This window comes from Stegodyphus dumicola, chromosome 1, assembly GCF_044657685.1.
Source record: "Stegodyphus dumicola isolate Sdum_Otavi_A_Nest chromosome 1, ASM4465768v1".
NCBI lineage: Eukaryota > Metazoa > Arthropoda > Arachnida > Araneae > Eresidae > Stegodyphus > Stegodyphus dumicola.
In genome coordinates this window covers 275435537-275455427 of record NC_140768.1, presented here as the reverse complement: position 1 = coordinate 275455427, position 19891 = coordinate 275435537, and the positions used below count along the sequence as shown (strand labels likewise).

General features: G+C 32.4%; 1 protein-coding gene across 2 annotated transcripts in view; it reads right to left on the bottom strand.

The window, feature by feature from the left end:
- LOC118182384 (long-chain-fatty-acid--CoA ligase 5-like) overlaps positions 1-19891 on the bottom strand; it is a 201355-nt gene that overhangs the window by 123152 nt on the left and 58312 nt on the right. The window contains exon 1 of one of the 2 annotated variants that reach the window (XM_085807180.1): positions 4518-4753. The exons of the other annotated variant lie outside the window; for it this stretch is intronic. The gene's annotated coding sequence lies outside the window, so the exon portion shown is untranslated. Of the gene's footprint in view, positions 1-4517; positions 4754-19891 lie in introns of those variants that run through there. 2 annotated transcript variants of the gene reach the window in all.

Below are 19891 nucleotides of genomic sequence, written 5' to 3'. Positions count from 1 at the left end.
TAACTTTGTTTACAGTAATCTACTATACCATCTAGAATAGGATTAGCATTATCTACTTCCGTAAAACTTTCTTACTTATAGTATTAGTACTGAATAAGTTTTAAGTTAGGTACTGAACAATGAAACTACTGGCTTAAAACTAACAGGCATCTATGTATTATTAGTATTTTCAAGCCACTTTCAAAAATAAATCCGAAACTGATCGTAAGGAAATTTTTTAGTTTAATATTAAACTGAAAGAAGAAATTACTGCATTTAAATAAATACTTTAATATTATTCCGATATGATTGGTTCGGTTTATTTGTTTACGGCAAAGCCTCGAGGGCTATCTGCCAAAAGGAACGGATGCCTTCATGGAGGACTTTCTAAGGGGAACTGGCTCGTATACAGGCTTTACATCGAGAAAACCATCAAAAACGCCCATGCAGCCAGCCCATTCGCAGGATTTGAACCTCGTACCGAACTACCAGTGTACCGAACTACCACTTTACCGTTCGGCCACTGGTAAGATATTCCGATACGAGTAGATAGAAATTATTTTAGTTTTGCAGATCAAGAAGTATTTGAGTTCAACTGAAATAAAATCTTATCTGATTTTAGAAAAATGGAAAATGAAAAAAATGTGTGTGACGTGGACGCACTCAGCTGATCAATGCTTACGTTTGCAAAGTTTAAGTCTTGCCGTACCTTTTTTTATATCCGCTATACTACTTATATTTAGGATGTAAATTGAAGAAGATATCCGGATATCTTTACCTTTAAAAATTGTAATTGCTTGAAGTTGAAAAAAAAAAGGGGGGGGTTCGAAATTTTCAGTTAACTTTTTTGCTCTTTTATGATGTTTATTCTCCAAGTTTTTTTATGAAGTTTTAACACACAAAAATGTTAATTCAGTATTTGAAAACATTAGAAAATATCAAAATATATGCTTACTTTTTCTTTGTTTTGAAGCAGAGGCAATGATTTGTAAAGCAATATAAAATGTAATCCTAAGTTTTAAAACTTTTATTTTGGAAAAAAATAAAGATGCTATTTTTATGTATTTAAAATTGTGGATTTTAAGTTTCTAATAATATAATCAATAGGATGTTATAAGCCTTATTATTATGATCTAAATTTGTGATTTGCATTCTACGAATTGTTTTGATGTTAATTCTGAGGTATTGTAAGGTGAATGAGCTCTAAGGCATAAGCTGCCTACTTTAATTATTGCTTTATTGCTAATTCAGTTATTATTTCTAGCGTTAGCAGTAACAGCAGAATCTTCGCAGAGTTTCACGCATTCACATATTCGATTCCTAAGAGAATTAGGTCCTTACTAGTCTTTAAAAAAAAAAAAAAAAATGAAAAGCATCAGCAATGAAAAAGTCGATTTGTGAAAGTGTTTTGTAAATTAGATACGATATTAAATTCTCTGGACTATGTTTTCTTTCTTGTGATACTTAATAAATTCTGTTTGATACAGAATTAGACGCAGCTAATATCATTTTAATATAATTTTATTTTTGATTCGGAGAGCGTCGCCATTTTCAAGCAGATGCTATTCTGACCAAATATTGCCATATAACTTTGTCTTAACAAAAAAGTAAGAAACGTATGGCATGACTATATATGTATATATATATATATTCCTTTTAAGACACAGTTCTATGGAGTTATACGAGTATATAGTGAAATAATCACAGTCTGTAACAGAATTGATGGCAGTTTTAAGGGGTGATAGTACGTGGCAAAAGTAAGTTTTGTGATACACTGGGTGGAAAAATGTAAGTTGTAAGCACTTGCACACAAAAGGTACACAGTAAGTACGAAGCGGAAACACAGTAAGTACACAATAAATACGAAGCAGAAACACAGTAAGAATGAAGAACACTGAGAGCGATAAGTCGTTTCAATCATACCAAATAGTATTTAATATTTACGAGAATTGTTCAAATGAATGAACAATAACTACAATACATGAATCACAACGACGGCAGATCTTGTTTGCGAGATGCAGATGAACTCTCCTGGAGACCTTGTCAGAATTAGCGCCGCTGCTGCAAAAGTACGTGATATGACAGACACCTTCCAAAATCTATAACAATGATTTCATCGTCGTTATGATGCATGTATTGGAATTGGGAGTCATTCATCTGAACAGTTCCTACAAATATCATACATTATTCCTTGAAAATATCCGTGATTAAAACGACTTTTTATTCTCTCCGTCCTTTGTACTTCCTACGTTTAATCGAAATTGTTAATTTCGCCATATTTTATAATAGTACTTTGAAGAGCTGTGAGTATTAATTCTGTTACATATAGACATTATATGTACACACACACACAAACATATATATTATATGTATATCTGATCTACCTCCTCTTGATAACGTTGAATCAGATTTTAATTGCATTCTTCTCCCTATATACTTTGTATTTTATATATTTTGTAATATTTGTATTTTACATGTCTATAGTTCTGGTTTAAAGCTATTGGTTAATTTCTTATATATTTATTAGGAATTTTAGATTTGACTGGTTTTGAATCTTATTTCTTTCGTGTTTTTGTGGATTAGGTTCTAAATTTCTTATTTCTTATCTAATATTGAGGAGGCCCGGTGGCTGCGCATCGCGCAGCAGCACCACAGGTCCGGGGTTCGATTCCCAGGCTGGGCAAGGTCGACTCAGCCTTTCATCCCTTGATTGGGTTGATAAAATGAGTACCAAGTTTGCTTGGAGACTAAACACTGGGAGTCCTGCGACAAGCTGACCACTTGCTCAGGGCATATGCTTACGCACCCCGGGGCCCACGGTCAAGATAGCAAATTTCGGGCACTGCAGGCCTTGGCCCATTAGGGCTGTTACGCCATTGAGTTTTTATTTAATATTGATTAATTTTCGCAGCATACTGCGAGGAAATAAAATTGGGATAATTTTGTTTTAAAATAAAAAAAATGATACTATATAAATATATATATATACATTCAAATTTTATTCGAATACGATATCTTACCGAATTATAAGCGCTCACACAGGTGTCGTATTGAACAAGTATTTTATAGTTATCCATCAGAGATATTTGTAGCTACCACGTGATAACAACATCAGTTGACAAAATGGGTAGGAAAAATAAATCCTTATAGCTTAACATACGCCGTTTCAAGTGGCTGAGTAAGTTCTTTGCCTTACATTTTAGTGGTTTTCCATCTGTGTAATGTGAATATAAGTTTGCTTCTTTTAAATCTCCGACAAATGTTTCATTTGGGCATCCCCAAATCAAGCTGAGTAAGGCTGGTAATCCCCAAATCAGGCTGAGTAAGGCTGGTAATCCCCAACGGCTGATTAAGGATGGCTGCCCGATATTTCTGTATATTTTCCATCAGTATAATACAATATATCATCAGTGTAATAAGGCATCTTCGTGGAAAATCTCAAAAAAAAAAAAAAAAAAAAAAGGCATTTAGACTAGCGTAGGCAACTTTGTAAAAATTAGAATATCACATGTATATCTACCATGCAATTACTAATACTTATAATGGAATGCAACGGTGCAATATTTTGTTACGCTTCTCTGAAATCTTTTGGAAATAATCATTAATGAACCTCAACATTGTAGGATGGCTCATAAATCATGCTGATCGTATTCTTGCATTATATTTTTCATGAAAGAATTCGAGTGTTATCAGAATTAAATTTTTCGACAATGTAATCAATAAAACAATTTTAATAAAATTTCAATGAATTTAGGAAAACTTCTTTGCAAATAATGAAAAGAGCAGAAATATTTTCAAAATTTTCCAAAACCATTATATTTTTACAAAAGCAAAAATACACACCCACACATACGCATAGACATTACTTGTGTTACAGTATTCAGCTTGTGAAACAGAAAATAGTAGTTTTAAGAACTGGTTTTTCTCTATAGAATTAAGTATTTTTACGAAAGACTTGTTTAAAGTAATGCATAAAATTTCGAACTAAAGTGAATGGGAAAAAAAGTGTTCGGTCATTATGCCCCTCTGACATTTACAGTAACAAATACCAAGACAACTGCTGAATATAATAATAAAAATAATAATAAAAAAATACACGCGGTCGATAAGGCTAAAGTTTCTGTATATTACGCGAGATATATTTCATTTTCGAATATTCACAAAAATGTTAATGCAGATGTATCGTAGATGACTCCCTTTACCAATTTTAAAATTAGAGAACAAGAAGAAAGTAAATAACAACCATTATTGTCAATAATAAATGGCCATGAAAAGAGAATAATTATTCTAATAATCACAAATAAAATCAGTGGAGAATGAGTTCTTTTAGGACTTAACACTTAGAATGAGATTTCAGTGTATCTGAAACATACCTGATGGCCACTGGCAATGGTTTGCTTGAAATTTTAATGGCACAAGGTCATCGACTTTTATCGAAATTAAGACACAGAAGGTTAGCTAAATATATTTATGGTATTTGCTAAAGTTATATTTGTTAATTTGCGGTATTAGCAGGTGATATATTTTCAGCATCTTACCTTTCACGAAAGGGCAACACAGTCAAGGTGGCAAGCTCGAAGAAAGCAACAAAGCAAACCGACTTCGATGATGACTTCTTTTTTTGCTTCATAACATTACCTTTTTTTTAATCCTTGGCACCGGCAAGCGCCGGTAAAATTTTCAATAGCGAAATCGCAAAGAATATGGAGACGAAAAGAAGAGGCGCTAGTAGTGGTGAAATCAGGGTGGTATGACGATCTTTCCCGGCATGCCTAGCTTTCCTGTCGAATCAATGGGTCGTCTGAGCCTTCTGTGAAAGGATCGATAGATATCCTCAGATGGAGTAGAGAAGTGGGGACTTTTCTAATGCCACCCCCACAGACCTCTTCAAAGAGGACGTAGACAACCGGCGGTATCTCATACACTTCGAAATACACGTGGGTGTTAGACTGAAACAGGACAGGTGTTTCTCATTTTCAAAGTTCTGTATTGCTCTAAAAACTCCATAATAATTTCACTATGAAAAATTAACATATTTTCGATCTCCTTGAATAATTAAGCTTCATATTGATTTGAAAATAGCATGCGTATCCCTACTACAGAAAATTTATGTTCATATTTTGTTACAATAAATTCGTACAATTTTAATTTGCTTGTGTAATTCTGCACTAACTTAGCTTAAAAATTGTGTAAATAATTTGCTAATTTAGGAATTTATGTATTTCAATTTCCTAGATTTATCGAACTCCAAATTGGCTTAATAGAATACGGAAATGTTTCATTAAGGAAAATTAAGGTATTTTCAGTTCTTCATAAACTCTAAATTTCACTTTGATTTAAGAACTACATAAACACTATTTCGCTATAGAAAATTCACTCATTTTCAGCTTCCCAAAATAAGCGGGCTGTATAATTAATATCTTTGCAACTATTTTTTCCCCTTCTTGGAGGGAGGAAAATTAAGGAAATCTAAGAGTCACAAGTCTTGAGCGTATGCCCCTAAAATTACTAAATATTATTAAAATTATAAACTACCATTATTTAAATTATTAAACATTTGCGATTAATCAGTATTGATGCTAAAGATTTATGATTGATTTATTACTGATTATTAAAATTACTATATTTTCTATTAAATGCTTTCTGCAATTTGGTCACCCATTTTTTTTTTCAGAGCTTTTATGGACTAACGAGACAATTTCCGCTTTTCAGAATTTCATTTTCAATTTAAATTTATACGTTTTTAAATTTGTATTTAATAATTATTTAAATTATTTCACTTTTCCCTTTCTTTCAGTCTTATGTGTTTCATTTATTTAAACATTACAGTAGTGCAATAATTTACTTGAGTAAGCTTTGCAATATATTTTGTAGAATATAAGAAGATATAGTTAACGGCTGAAACAAAATGAAACAAAACAAAATTTCGCTTAAATATTTACGGCTTACATTAAAAATCATTAAAAGAAGTCATGACTTTATTTCAAAATTACAACTTTTAGTATACTGAAAATTAAGACAAGTTAGAATTAAGTTAGAAAGTATTAGTACTGTTCATTAAGAAGAAAACATTCAAGAAATGTTTATGCACCTTTGAACGTTACGAGAAACGCTTTTAATACAACAGGTACAACACATGAGTTGAGTGAACCAAACCAAAACGTAACTTTAAATTCAGTCACTGCTTCGTTTTACAGCCACTACTGTACTTCCGCGCGTTGGATGTTACTAACAGAAAGCCGTAATGCCTATTCTTACACCGTGCTCAGACATGTTCAAATACGATATGGAATATCCTGTGAAGTCATTAGGTTATTTTGTAGCTGGAGACATGAAAAATTAGCAATGCCCTTGCCAGGACTCGGACCTCTCGAATACGCGCCGAGTGTGCTAATGTTGCATTATGAAGGCATAGTGGAAGGAGGGAAAAAATATCTTATACATTCCCTCTTTAAAAGGGCGACTTTGGATTAGGGGACCCAATCATTAAATCCTGGTGATGACGAATTATTGCCTACCACCTCACCTTTTAGTTGGAGCACCAGTTGTAGAGACATTTTGTAGAGAGGTCATTTTGAAGCAGGACATGTGAAAAATTTGCAGTGCTCTCACCAGGACTCGAACTTGGACATTTCCAATACGCGCCAAGTGTTGCCTCTTTCCAGCATGCCTTCGTGGCATGCTGAAAGGAAAGAATACTTATAAAATAATTAGTACTACAACTACTACTGTTGCTATAATAAATATTTCATTGTTATATTGCTATTACACGTTAAAGTGCTATAATACTCGTGTTGTCATTCTTATTATCATCATGATCATCAGATACGTCGGGTTCATCAGTTATCCTAGTTACATACCTGATAATATTTTCAAGAACGTATCATTTCCATTATAATCCGTAAACCCTCTGGATTTTGTACACTATTACTATTTAGTTAGAAGGAAAATACATAATTTTACGTAATTCAAATCATAAGTAGCAGCTTATAAATATAGCTGCTCTTGAACTTTTGAAGAAGTACCATGTTTTCTGGATAGTGTGTCTGGCTGTCATATAAATACGATAGGGATTTCGTGGCGGCATGTTAAAGCCGGCATGAAATTGATATTTCTGCTGTTCGAAGAAGCATTCATTCATGGTAAGTGCATTTTATTTTATGCACTGTTTTTTTTAGTATGAATTTCTGTCGTTATTGTTGTTTTGTTGAATTGTTTGAAATTAATTTTAGTTTATTTTGTTGATGAGTGTGTAGTGCCTAGGTTGTGCAATTCGTAGATGTTTTTTAAAGTTGAAACAGAACGCTCTGTACATGGTATTCTTTGAAATTTATTGTTGCTATGTTAATTTATTAAAGCGAAGTGTGCGTAGTTCGTAGATTCTTTCGCTGCCTAGATTGTGTAATTCGTAAATGTTTTTTAAGTTAAAACAGATCGTCGCTGTGTACATGGATTCTTGTCAAATATTTTTGGTTAGAAACTTTACGTATTTGCTGTCTAAAGTTTTTGTTTTTATTTCGGATTTTTAGCTTAAATTGCGTGTTCAAAACGTGGTTTTTGCATGTGCGAAAACCGCGTTTTTGGAGGCATTTTAGGCTTAAAGTTCGAAATGTGGAAAAAAAATTTAGATAGTAATATGGCACCGTGGAGTTTCTCGCCAAAAATGTTTGGCGAGAAATTTGGCGACTTGAGGGCGCATATAAGAGTAGTTCCCTCATAATTTTATAAAATTCTTGTCAAATTGTGGCAAATATATATCTTGCAACGTTGGAAGAAGAATGCATTACCCGCAAATAAATCTGTATTTATTACCCGCAAATAAATCTGTACCGAGCTATATTTTACTACGTAGGTTGTCCTCTACTTATGATGGCCCGACTTACGAGACTCACTTTATGGTAAAAGATGAAGGTTATTTTCTCAGAATGGATATTGCTACTTACATATTAACGCAATTACCTTGGCGTAATTTGGCGATTCTTAGACAAGGAACAGCATGATGATTTTAAATTGCAAAATATTGATTATTATAAGCATACATATTACACACATTATTTTACCTTTTAATTAAGTAGTTATACGAAAAGCAATCAATTAACGTACTTTCAAACGAGTTTTAACAACTCGATTGCTTTAACAATACATTCGGAACAACTCTTCCCTTTGGCAATATACCGAAAAATTACTGTATTACTCCAGAGAAATTTTACCTCAGTTTCTTCCACTGCAAGCAAATTTCATTAGCATATGATTTAAATTTGAGTTAAAGTCAAAAACATCATGATTTTGTTTTAAAAACCGTCAAAATTTCGACTACAACAAAAAGAACGCATAAAAAAGTGGAGACGTTGCTTGACTGAAGAACTTTCATGAATATAATTGCTCGAAGAATTGTTATGCGTATGGCTGCCAGAGTTAGGCGCACTTTGCAAATTTGGCAACTTGTACTAAAATGGTGGAGCTAATACGTAAGTATCCACATATTTAACATAGATCAAATAGTCCTATTCTGGCAGAAATGCCAAAACGAATTTCAATTCACAAAGAAACTGCATCAGCCGCACATTTTAAGTAATTTAAAAATAGGATTAACGTTTTGTTCTAAAGAAAATTAATGTGGTTTTAAATTAAAACCATTTCTATTTACCGTTCACAAAACCCCAGAGGTTTGAAACATATTAATAAGAACGCATTGCCGGTGTTCTACAGAAGTAATCTCAAGGCTTGGATAACGGCCGAGTGGTAAAAGCCTGAATTGGGAGCTTGACTCGAGTTCAAATCCCGGCGAACGGACCGCTTGCTTTTATCATTTGATTAACGCAAAGCTAACGACAACCATTTGCCTAAGAAGCTGGCTTGTATCTATGTTACACATAAACACCCAAGCATCCAGGCCATTTTCTGGGTTTCAAACCCGGATCGAACTACTAGTGGTCAACGACTTTAACGTTCAGCCAATGGTGGCCCCCATAACAGACTGCTTGCATGAGTGTTTTCTCGGTTTTTCGCTTTAGTAACGTAAATACGAGTCAGTTTCCTTAAAACTCTTCCACGAAGATACTCCTTCCCTTAGGCGCAAAGCCCTCGTATACATTGCTATAATCCTATTAATCTTAATACTAATTCTACCCTGGGCTTGGATGACAGTTGTTTAAATTAGAAGATAGGTTCTTAATTTTTTTCCTTAATTTTTTTTTTTTATTATTATTATTATCCCTACTGTCAAAAACAACATTCCTTTCGAAATTCTCCTTTCCTTGACAGTACCTTATGGCGTCCTGTTGATGTTTGCGATTGAAACGGAAATATAAATGTGATGTACTTACCAAACAATACAACAGCTATGATTCAACCTTTCGATCTGGGTTCGTTTATTGCATTCTGATCTTATTACCTGAAAACAGTACTTCTTCAGGCAGTAAGAGCTATTAACAGCGATACTACATTATGCGGCTTTTTTTTTTGGGGGGGGGAAGGAAGCCGGGGGAAGGTGGTATTAGTCAATGCATCCCAATTACTAGAAAAGAAATCTCAGAGCAATGCACGCAAGGAATTTGGAAAAAACTGCTGCCACAGAAAGCAATAGAAGGGTATAATGAGCATGATTATTTCGGGAAAAAAAAAAAAAAATGGCAAAAAACTGGTTGAAATAGCGCGTTCGCTGGATTAGCGATCAACACAGAAGAATTACTAGACCACGAAGAAAGCGTGATTAGGATGACTTGAATAATTTCTAAAATGAAACAGGTAAAGTACGAAGAATAAACGAGGAAAACGAAGAAAACACAGCGTCAATACAATTTACTACAAAAAGTTAATCTAAAGCATTTTCTATATGAAATCAAGGATTTCACGTTCATGAATGAATTATATGTGAATCAAATTCATACGGATCAAAACTCTAATTGTATCACCAAAGCTGAAAAGTACATTCAAGCAGCAGCCAGATGTCGTGAAATATATGAAAGGGAGAGGGGCAACATTAAAGAATTTTCTGGATTTAAAAAAAAAAAAAAAAAAAAAAACTACTTCCCGAGTTTGGAATTAGCCAGGAAAGCAATCTTCGTTTGGCGCAGAACTTTGAAATTCTATCGATTTCGAGGGGTTGCAGTGAATGCTCCCGGTTGCAATGAATCACCCTGATATATAAAATTTTAAAAAGAAGACATTTTCTGTGTTTTAGTTCATGTTTACTAATTTAAAGAAAATGGGTTAATTTTGTAAAATATGTATGTGCGTAGAGCATATGTACACAAATAAATTGTTTGTAAATATTACTTAATTTTACATATTCTTAAATTTATTTTATGTTAAATAAAAGAATAATTTATAAAAATATAAGTAAAGGTATCAAACACAAAATAAATCTTCAAGTTACATCAGAATTACGACAGAACTGCTGAAATGGCACTCGTCAAAAGGAGAACTAACTTGTATTTATAATTTGAGCTTTCATTTAATTAATTTATTAACTTTTATGAGAAAAAACTCAGTGTAACTAAATTATTAAAAATATTTTTTATTTGAAATATATCTTATTACGCATGAATTTCGCGTAATAAGATATTTGCAGTGAATGCTCCCAGTTGCAATGAATCCCCCTGATATATAAAATTTTATATAAATGAAACGCTATAATTAGCTAAATAAAGCTTTTATAAATGAATTTCAAATGAAAATTTTATTCATAGTCAAACAGAAATATCAAATGCTACGTCGAAAGAAGTTTATGGCGTGGTAATATTTTTAAAATACTTTATGAATGCTTTTTGTTTTAGATTTTTCCAGTTTTAAGATTATGTAAATTTCATTCAACAATAAGTTTTATTCACTTTCTTAAGACAAAAAGTAAAATTCATATAATTTCTTAATCAAAATTATTTAAAAATCAAATTTTTCATAGATGGCATCGAAAAAAACCAGTAGTGCTGAGCTGAATACAAAAGAAGGAAAAAATTAAGAAATTACGTTCATCAAAGCTGCACTTTACAATTACAAGGCTGCTGGCGAAATGCAGAAATTCAAACGAAAAAAGTAATTCAAGAAAATAATAATAATAATAATAATAATAATAACAAATAGCTCAGAAGAAAATGTGGTTGAAGTTGGAGAATATATCGACTTTGATTCAAATAAAAGGAAGCAAGTAATTGAAATTTCTGGAAACGAGGAGGATAAAATAACCATTAAACTGATTAACTTCAATGATCCTTAATCATGGCCAACAATTTCAGACAAAATAAAATTTTTCTTAATAGAACATGGACCACATCAAGGACAAGATGCTGATTTCAGAGAACCTACTTCATAGAATGACAGAAGATTTTCCAGAGAATGATTTTTTAAGAAGTGTTCTAATGGAGAGGTTCTAATGGGAGGTTCTATTGCGAGAAACATACATACGTTTATGCAGATTCTTCATTATTTAATTTCTTTAAGTATAACACAGGGTGATAATATTTGGTGGCAACAAAAGACATGTTGCCTTTCATTAAGGGTTTAAATTTACTTTATTAACAAAAGCCATTTCATCAATAATAAAAATTATGCTCTGAGAATAAAATACACTGTTGGAATTTTTTGAAAAAATTTTATTACTCTAGCGATATATAAAATTTTTATAGCAAATAATTAGCTCCAGAGCTGCAGTCTCTGAGCTGAGTCTCGAAACTCACTTTTGCGCCCGAGTCACTTTTCAAATTGTTGCCCCCAAATATTATCGCGATATATTACTTAAAAATATAAATTCTGAATAACCTGTACGTGTGTTCGTATGCTCCTAACACTGTGAAAAAATGACGACACCTAAAGCCGAATTTTTATTATAATTTTTTACGACCGAATTTTTAATGCACGTAGTCCTCAACTCAAACATGAGATTTTTGAAGCCCGAATTTTGAGTTTCGAATTTGTTTTTGATTTACTTTATATTTGGTACAAATTTAACGAATTTTTGTTTAACATGCTCAGTTATTTGAAGGCTAGAAGTGTCAACAATGTTCGAAGTCAAACACTTTTATTAGAATAGATGCAGTAAGCTTTCTCCACATGTCCTTTGCAATGAAAATGAAGCTATAAAACGTCACGGTATGACGTCACTCCTTATCATGGTCGTTGCCATACTTTCCGAATTTCTGGTTGGTTTTGTTTGCATTCTAATCGACGTTATCTACAGGTTAGCTATTCATCATTGGACGTTTATAAATCTCCCATCCTAATTTTAATCCTTAACATAAATAATTTTCTACTTAACATATAGAAAATCACTACCGAATAACGATATCTTAGTTTCATCACTCCATATAACTTGTGACCACTGATCATCTGTCCAATTAATGTGTTCCTTTGCCCACTGTAGTCTTTTTTTGTCGTTGCTGAAAATTAAGATAAGGCTTTTTTCGTGGAATTCTACCTCTCAGTCCAACATCTGTTAATCTTCTCCTGATTGTTCTTGAACTGACAGAAACACCAGCATCATTCAGATCATTTCTGATGGCCGCTGGTGACATCAGCGGCCATCAGAAGTGATCTGAATCCATTTAACATTGCAGATCCGCAGATCCATTTAACGTTGAGGTAAATGGGTATCTCGCGAAATTTGCAAAACAGCGCTAAGCTGGCGATGATTTTGAAGACTAACTTTTGTCATCAAATTTGGCGAGAAATCACCAAATGTTGCCAAACATGGCACACATTTTGTTTCGGTTCCTCTATAACCGTAATTGGTACTGTAATTGATCCCTATATGTAACTATAACTGTACATGTCTTCCAGTAATTTCAAGAAATGGAAAGTGCGGGAAATATCTTGGAAACCGGGGGAAAACTATATATAAGACTGGAGAGTGCTTCAATTCTCAGTTTTTAATTCAGAGTTTACTTGGAAGTGCTGAGAGATCTCCGTGCGAGCTTCTCTCTTTTAGATGCACTTTACATCGCGTTGTCTTTAGCGTTCTTACATATTCAAGTGGTAACTACTGATTGTACTCTGTCATACTGAGAAGAGCTCTACGAGTACTTTTGTAGAAAGTTCCAGAACTGGAAATTGTTTCTTTTGGAAAAATAAATTTCATCAAGTTATCATCAGTCCTGTGCATATATTCAGGCCATTACGAGGCCATAGGCACGCAACAATATTTAGAAAACATAGACTGTTTTTAATTTCACTTCATTGCTTTGGAAAGTAAAGCGATGTTAAATCACAGAAGCTAAATTTAATATATTATATCGTTTTTAAGCAGTTACATTTTAGGTTTCGAACACGATTTGCTGGGTCGATGGTAATGGAAGACAGAGTGTTAGCTAATCTGTATGGAAACATTAATACCTAAGAAAGCGTTTGAAGAATAAACTTTTTTCAAATAAATCAAAACCTTCCATCCAAAAAAGTAAGAAATAAAATTTAAAAAAAAAAACTGTCATTTAGCTGGATATTGATAAGACAGTTGCAACAAAGATATATAACCTGTAAAAGTATATTTCTTAAAAGAAAATCTCAAAGATTTCAGATTTTAAATTACGTCCTAAGGGGCGTTTTTTAACATTTTGTGTGTTACTTTTATTTATTAAATACCATGTTCTTCTCACTTAAACCATAAAATTTAGTTCAAGAGCAATAATTGCAAAATAATTTTAAATCGACCATATCTTAAAACTTCCGAAATATAGTCTCAGGCGCTGGAGATAAAAATGTTTTTTCTGTTGCTATTGCTCTCTTTGAAATCCTTGAGTTTGTTAATCAAAAATTCATTAAAGATTTACAAAATATGAAATCGATAATAAAACAAATACCAAATTTCAAATTTGGGTTTCCAGATGCCCATATTCGCAGTAGGATTACGTCATTTAAAATTGGATGGCTGTAGGTTGTTTTACCACAATGCGAGAAGCATACATACATTTATGCAGATTCTTCATTATTTAATTTCTTCAAATATAATACAGGACGACAATATTTGGTGGCAACAGTTTGAAAAGTGAAACGGACGTTTAGAGTGATTCGAAGCAAATTCGCAAAACGAAAACAATACTCCCTCAGGGACAAAGCCCCTTTGGACTAAAAGTTCATGTATTATTATCATTTCATCACTTTGAATAAATATAATATAGTATGAAATAGTTTGAAAAAATTGCATAAATGTCATGATTCACACTAAAAATTAAATTAAAACATTATTGCATTAGAAGGAATAGAATTGCTAAACAGCGTGACAAACATGAAGGCCAGCCCGTAATAATTATCTGCAAAGGAATGAAATGGTTTTATAACAGCGCAATAAACTTGATGGTCGTCCTCATCAGTATACCAGGAAACACAGCATTAAAATATACATTTCTTAGACACTTTTCCAGTGCAGAATACGGAAAAAAATATATTCACTAATCCAGAAATAAACAATTGGTTTCTTCTCTGCTTACGTCATTTTCCTTTGTTTCGAATAATTCCATTGTTATAAGATGTCGTCATTTCAGAAAACTGTTGTATTCATTCGTTGGTGATTTCTGTGGAAAGCCAGTTGAAGAGTTATATACTGTTACTGAAATTAAGGTAAATTTCTCAACCTGAAAGAGATAAATGCACGCAAAATAAATTTTTGCTTTTGAACACAATCATAGCCTCAGCAGGACATAAAAGTAGATAGTTTCTGAATATGGGTCGCTTGACAAATGGGGGGAAAAATGGCATACTTTCAATACATTTTGGTTTTCAGTGAAAGTCGTGTATACTTCTAAATTTTTCCTTCGTGTTGGCCAGGAGTTCTCAACTGGGGGGCCCCGGGAGGATTTAAATTTTAGGGGGGGTTAGGGTCAGTCTTTCGTTTACCTGTTCATTTTTTCCTTTGATTTTTGCATAAAAATTTATTTTTATTAAGTTTTGGAATTGCAAAATCTGAAAGGTTTCAGATTTTAAATTGCGTCCTAAGGGGCATTTTTTAACATCTTGTGCGTTATCTTTATTTATTAAATATCAATTTCTACGTACTCAAACTATAAAATTCAGTTCAACAGCAATATTTCAAATTAATTTTAAAATGAGCAAGTGAGCGTGTCTTTAGAATTTCCGGTACCAGTCTCACGGGAGCTGGATATTATTTTGTTTCCCCGTATAATGTTGCCATTGCTCGCTTCGAAATCGTTTAGTTTTCTTAATCAAAAATTCGTTGAAATGTTACAAAATCTGAAATCGATAATAAAACAAATTTTAAATTCAAATTAGGGCTTCCACATGCCCAGATTCTGTGGAAGATTATGTCATTCAAATTTTGATGGCTCTAGGCACCGTCGTCTTATCACAATGCGAGAAACATACATACATTTATTTATACAGATTCTTCATTATTCAATTTTTTTTAATATAAGACAGGGCGATAATATATGGTGGCAACAATTTGAAAAGTGATACAGCCTTTTAAAATTTTCTACGCAAAATGCCAAAACGAAATTAATAGTCCTTCAGGGCAAATTGCCCCTTTAGACTAAATATAATATGTTAATGAACATAAAACTTTAGACATTTCCATTAACGTTAGAAATACTTACAGCTTGTTTTTATTTCTGTCGCTGTTATACCACTTTACAGATTGGTGACAGATTCTATCATTCATACGGTATTGTAAATTGCCAATACTCAATAGTGTTGACATTCAAGTTCCACAAAATTTTTAATTTAAATCTGAATTTAAAATAACACATGGGTTAAGAAAGCTGACTTCAAAACTACACAAACGATTTCAAACTGATTAAATCTATCTTTATTTTAGGTTTTAATAGTACATAAAGATTCCAAGAATCCTTGCGTGTTTGTCAGATTAGCTGAATCATTGGATTAATGTCGCATAATGCCAGAAAACTTTTTTTCGTGTTACTAAATGTACTGAGGCATGAAAATGAACTGCACGTAGTAATTCTTCAAACATGTTCGATGAGTTAAACTAATAAGTAAAAAATAAATTTATCCGTCATTTAATTACATAATCTTTTTTCTTTTTCCTTTGAAGTCATGATCATTGTTGCCAGTGCATGAAGTTTTTTCAAATAGCTTTCGAATATTTCACAGATTCACCTACGTCATAGATTCTACTTCTTTTTTATTAAAAAAAAAGTCCGGAGAATGTAAATATTTATTATCACTGCAATATTATATTTCTCTGTTTCGAATTTCACAAATATGCTTGAAGTTTTACCAGCTCTGTCAGCTTCATGTCAAAAGTGACAGCATAGTTCTGTTTTTGTATGTATGTGTTGTGTTTTTACATATAGATCGTCACTTCGGTAAATTCTTAAAATCACGCACTTTCGTTTTATTTCTTTATTGATATTTTTATCAAGTTTTAAAGTATTCTAAAAATACAAAGAAAGCAAACGATATGTAAATAGGAAGAGCAAAAGATTTACTCGTTACGTAACTGGTAATTTTTATAAATGTTTGCGTCCTATTTATAATTAATAAAAAATGTTTCTAACGCAATCTATGAAGCTTCTCTGGATAGAATAATCTTTTGCAAGCTGCATACGAAATAGGAGTATTTACTTACTATCCCAAAGGAGCGTTAGCTCAGAAGTGCTATTAATTTCGTTTTAGCATTTTGCGTGGATTCACTGTAAATGTCCGTATAACTTTTCAAACTGTTGCCACCAAATATTATCGCCACTGTTATATTTAAAGAAATTAAATAATGAAGAATCTGCGTAAATGTATGTATGTTTCTCGCATTGTGATAAAGCAACGGTACCTAGAGCCATCAAATTTTGAAAAACGTATTCCTCCTCCGAATATGGGCTTCTGGAAGCCCAAATTTGGAATTTGTTTCATTACCTATTTCATATTTTGTAAAACTTTAACGAATTTTTTATTAAGAAACTCAACGATTTCAAAGTGAGCAAAGGCAATTCTAGCAGTTCTCCGAATTCTGTCTTGAGGCAAGTCCGAGTCAAAGTCATAGATTTGCATTTCACCATTATCATTGCCATTTGTCTCATAGATTGGCATTACCTTGCTCAGCCAAACTGATAACTTTTAATTTAAAATTAGTGAAAGATGCTTCTTTATTTGAGTTTCTCACTATACCTCAGAAATGAATTATTCTTGTATATTATTCGTGAAAGCGACAGTGTAACTAAAAGGAATGTGGGAAGGAACATATGGGAATAAATTTCTGCTGCGCATATCAGGCAAATCGCGATATTCCCAACTCTAATTTGGAATTTTGCCTCAGTGGCCACTTAAGATTAAAATTCTGACGGGTTAATTCCAGTAAATGAAACCGGGGGAACGAAAACTGATAAAAAATAACAAAATGTCTCACAGGTTGCTATTAAAAGAAATACTCTAATGATCTCAACGGATCACATGATCTTGATCTACTAATGAGGAAACACCAGAAAAAGAAACGTGTACGATTTACTAATTACAATAAAGCTGAAAATTTTAATAAAAATTATTAGTCGTGTATAATCTATATTAAATGAATTTTATTTACATATGTTTTGTAAACATTATTAAAAGAGCAGGATAAATGTTTAAGTTTTTAAGAAGTGTGCTAATTGCTTTTAAATCGCTGAATTTTTTACCCAGCGGTGGCAACACAAGCCAGAGACTGCTTGTAGATTTCCTTTCTATTTTCCAAATAGTTTAAGCGACGTAATTGTGTTAATGAGTTTTATTTTTGCAGAACGAGATTTTGCATAATAATTGAAAATAATAAACATTTTATGACGTGTAAAAGAAAAGAAGAATTTTAGAAAAGGAGATAAATAGTATATTTGAAAAAAAAATTTAAAAAAATATACTAATATTTAATTACTGATATTTGCAAATAAATCTGAAAAACACAAGAACGACGTGTACGAAAACAAATATGAGCTACTTATGTTATAAGGTATTTCTCCCACCTTCTTAGCATGCCTTCGTAGTGTAGTTGTCAGCCCGCTCGGTGCGTATTCGAAAGACCCGTGTTCGAGTCCCGGCGAAGGCGTTGCTCATTTTTCAATCTCCTTTTCTTTCAAAAAATCCTAATGTCTCTTGAATGGGAGTTCTAAAGATTAAACTTGACTGAGACTAAAATTTCATTATGAACTAATTTAATTCGATCATTAAATATTTGGATATGCTGCTTCCTCTCTCTCCCCTCCTCTTATAACTGAAAAAAAAAAAGAGTTAATTCTGTAAAAACTAAATTACGATAAAAGTTAAAGTAGTATACGTAAAAAACAAATTTTATTAAAAATTCTTAATCAATTTTCTTTTAAAATAAATGTTCCTTTTTATATATTATTTATTCGCCCAAAGGAGCGTTTGCCCGGAAGGTATATTAGTCTCGAGATGGCATTTTACGTCTGTTCACTATAAACGGCGCATCACTTTTTAAATTGTTTCCACCAAATACTATTACCCTGTATCATAGTTAAAGAAATTAAATAATGAAAAATCTGCATGAATGTATGTGTATTTCTCGCATTGTGAAAAAACGACAGTATCTAGAGCCTGCAAATTTTGAATAACTTAATCCTCCACCTGATTAATTCTTAAGCATCTGGAAGCCCGATTTTGGAATTTGTTTATTATCTATTTCATATTTTGTAAAACGTTAACGAATTTTTAATTAACAAACTCAACGATTTCAGAACGAGCAATAGCAACACTGTACGGGGGCGCGGGAAATATTTCCAGCGCGCGAGACTGTGTATCGAAAATTCTAAAGATATGCTGTTTTTAAAATTATTTTGCGATATTGCTGTTGAACTGGATTTTATGGTTTACGTGCGAAGAACATATTTAATAAATAAAGGTAACGCACAAAACGTTAAAAAAACGCTTCTTTGGACGTTATATAAAACTTGAAAGACTTTTTTTTCACCAATGATTTATTGATAATCCATCGCAAATGCCTTTTGCTTGTTTAGTAAAGGGAAAGTTGAGAGAATTTCGATAATTGTCGCTTTCCATTTTAAAGATTTCAGATAAGTATTTATATTACCTAGGGCTTTCATGTCCTCCAGCTGCCGTTCCGCAAATATCACATCTGTTATGCCATAGCAGTATAACAATCGAGTTTTGCGCTACGTTGGCTTTTCCCTAGTTACCAAGCCTACGAATGAAAACGCCGCAAAAGTTTAAAATTCATAATAAGACAACTTATTGCTGCGGAAATTATTTTCTTTTTATGATAACAGCTCATTTTCCTTCATTCAAGAGAAATTTGATCAGCATGACAACAGAATGAATGCCATTGTTTGTCTGCTGGTTTGACATTGCGTGACTTACGTTCCTTAAATTAAAACAGAAATAAATAAATAAATAAAATTAAAAAAAAAAAAAACAAGCGAGGTTTTACTTCATTTATAAGGAAAAGGGAAATAATATATATATATATATATATATATAATTGATTAAGTATCTGAAATTATGCAAGAAACCACTTATGTTACGCCACTTAACTGTGCGCATAGAGCTTAGAATAAAAGCTTTATGATTAGTTTCAATTATGGAGTTCCAAATGGGAAAGAGCAATTTTTATTTTATTTTAATATCTCCTCGAAATTGTTTACATCTATTGATATTAATTTTTATATAAATTATGGGGTTTTTATGATTACACATTTTCAAATTTTGGTAACTGATTTAATCAAACATTGCTACAGAATCAGCCATTATTCGGAGTGAGAAAGGTAATAATTTGGAGTTAGAAAAAATAAATTACGATTTTCTGGTAAAGAAAGTATGCAATACGTGTTCCATTTCAGGTGTCATTACAAGTAACGGGCTAGCTAGATGGACATTTTCACGGTTTGCTCTATGTATAACGTGAATATCGGCCAGTTCTGTTGAAAAGTTCTCCTCTAAGACATCCACCGTCTTGAAAGCAGATAGCGCCATGTGCTTTGCCATATTAGAGTAACTCAATGTATTGCAT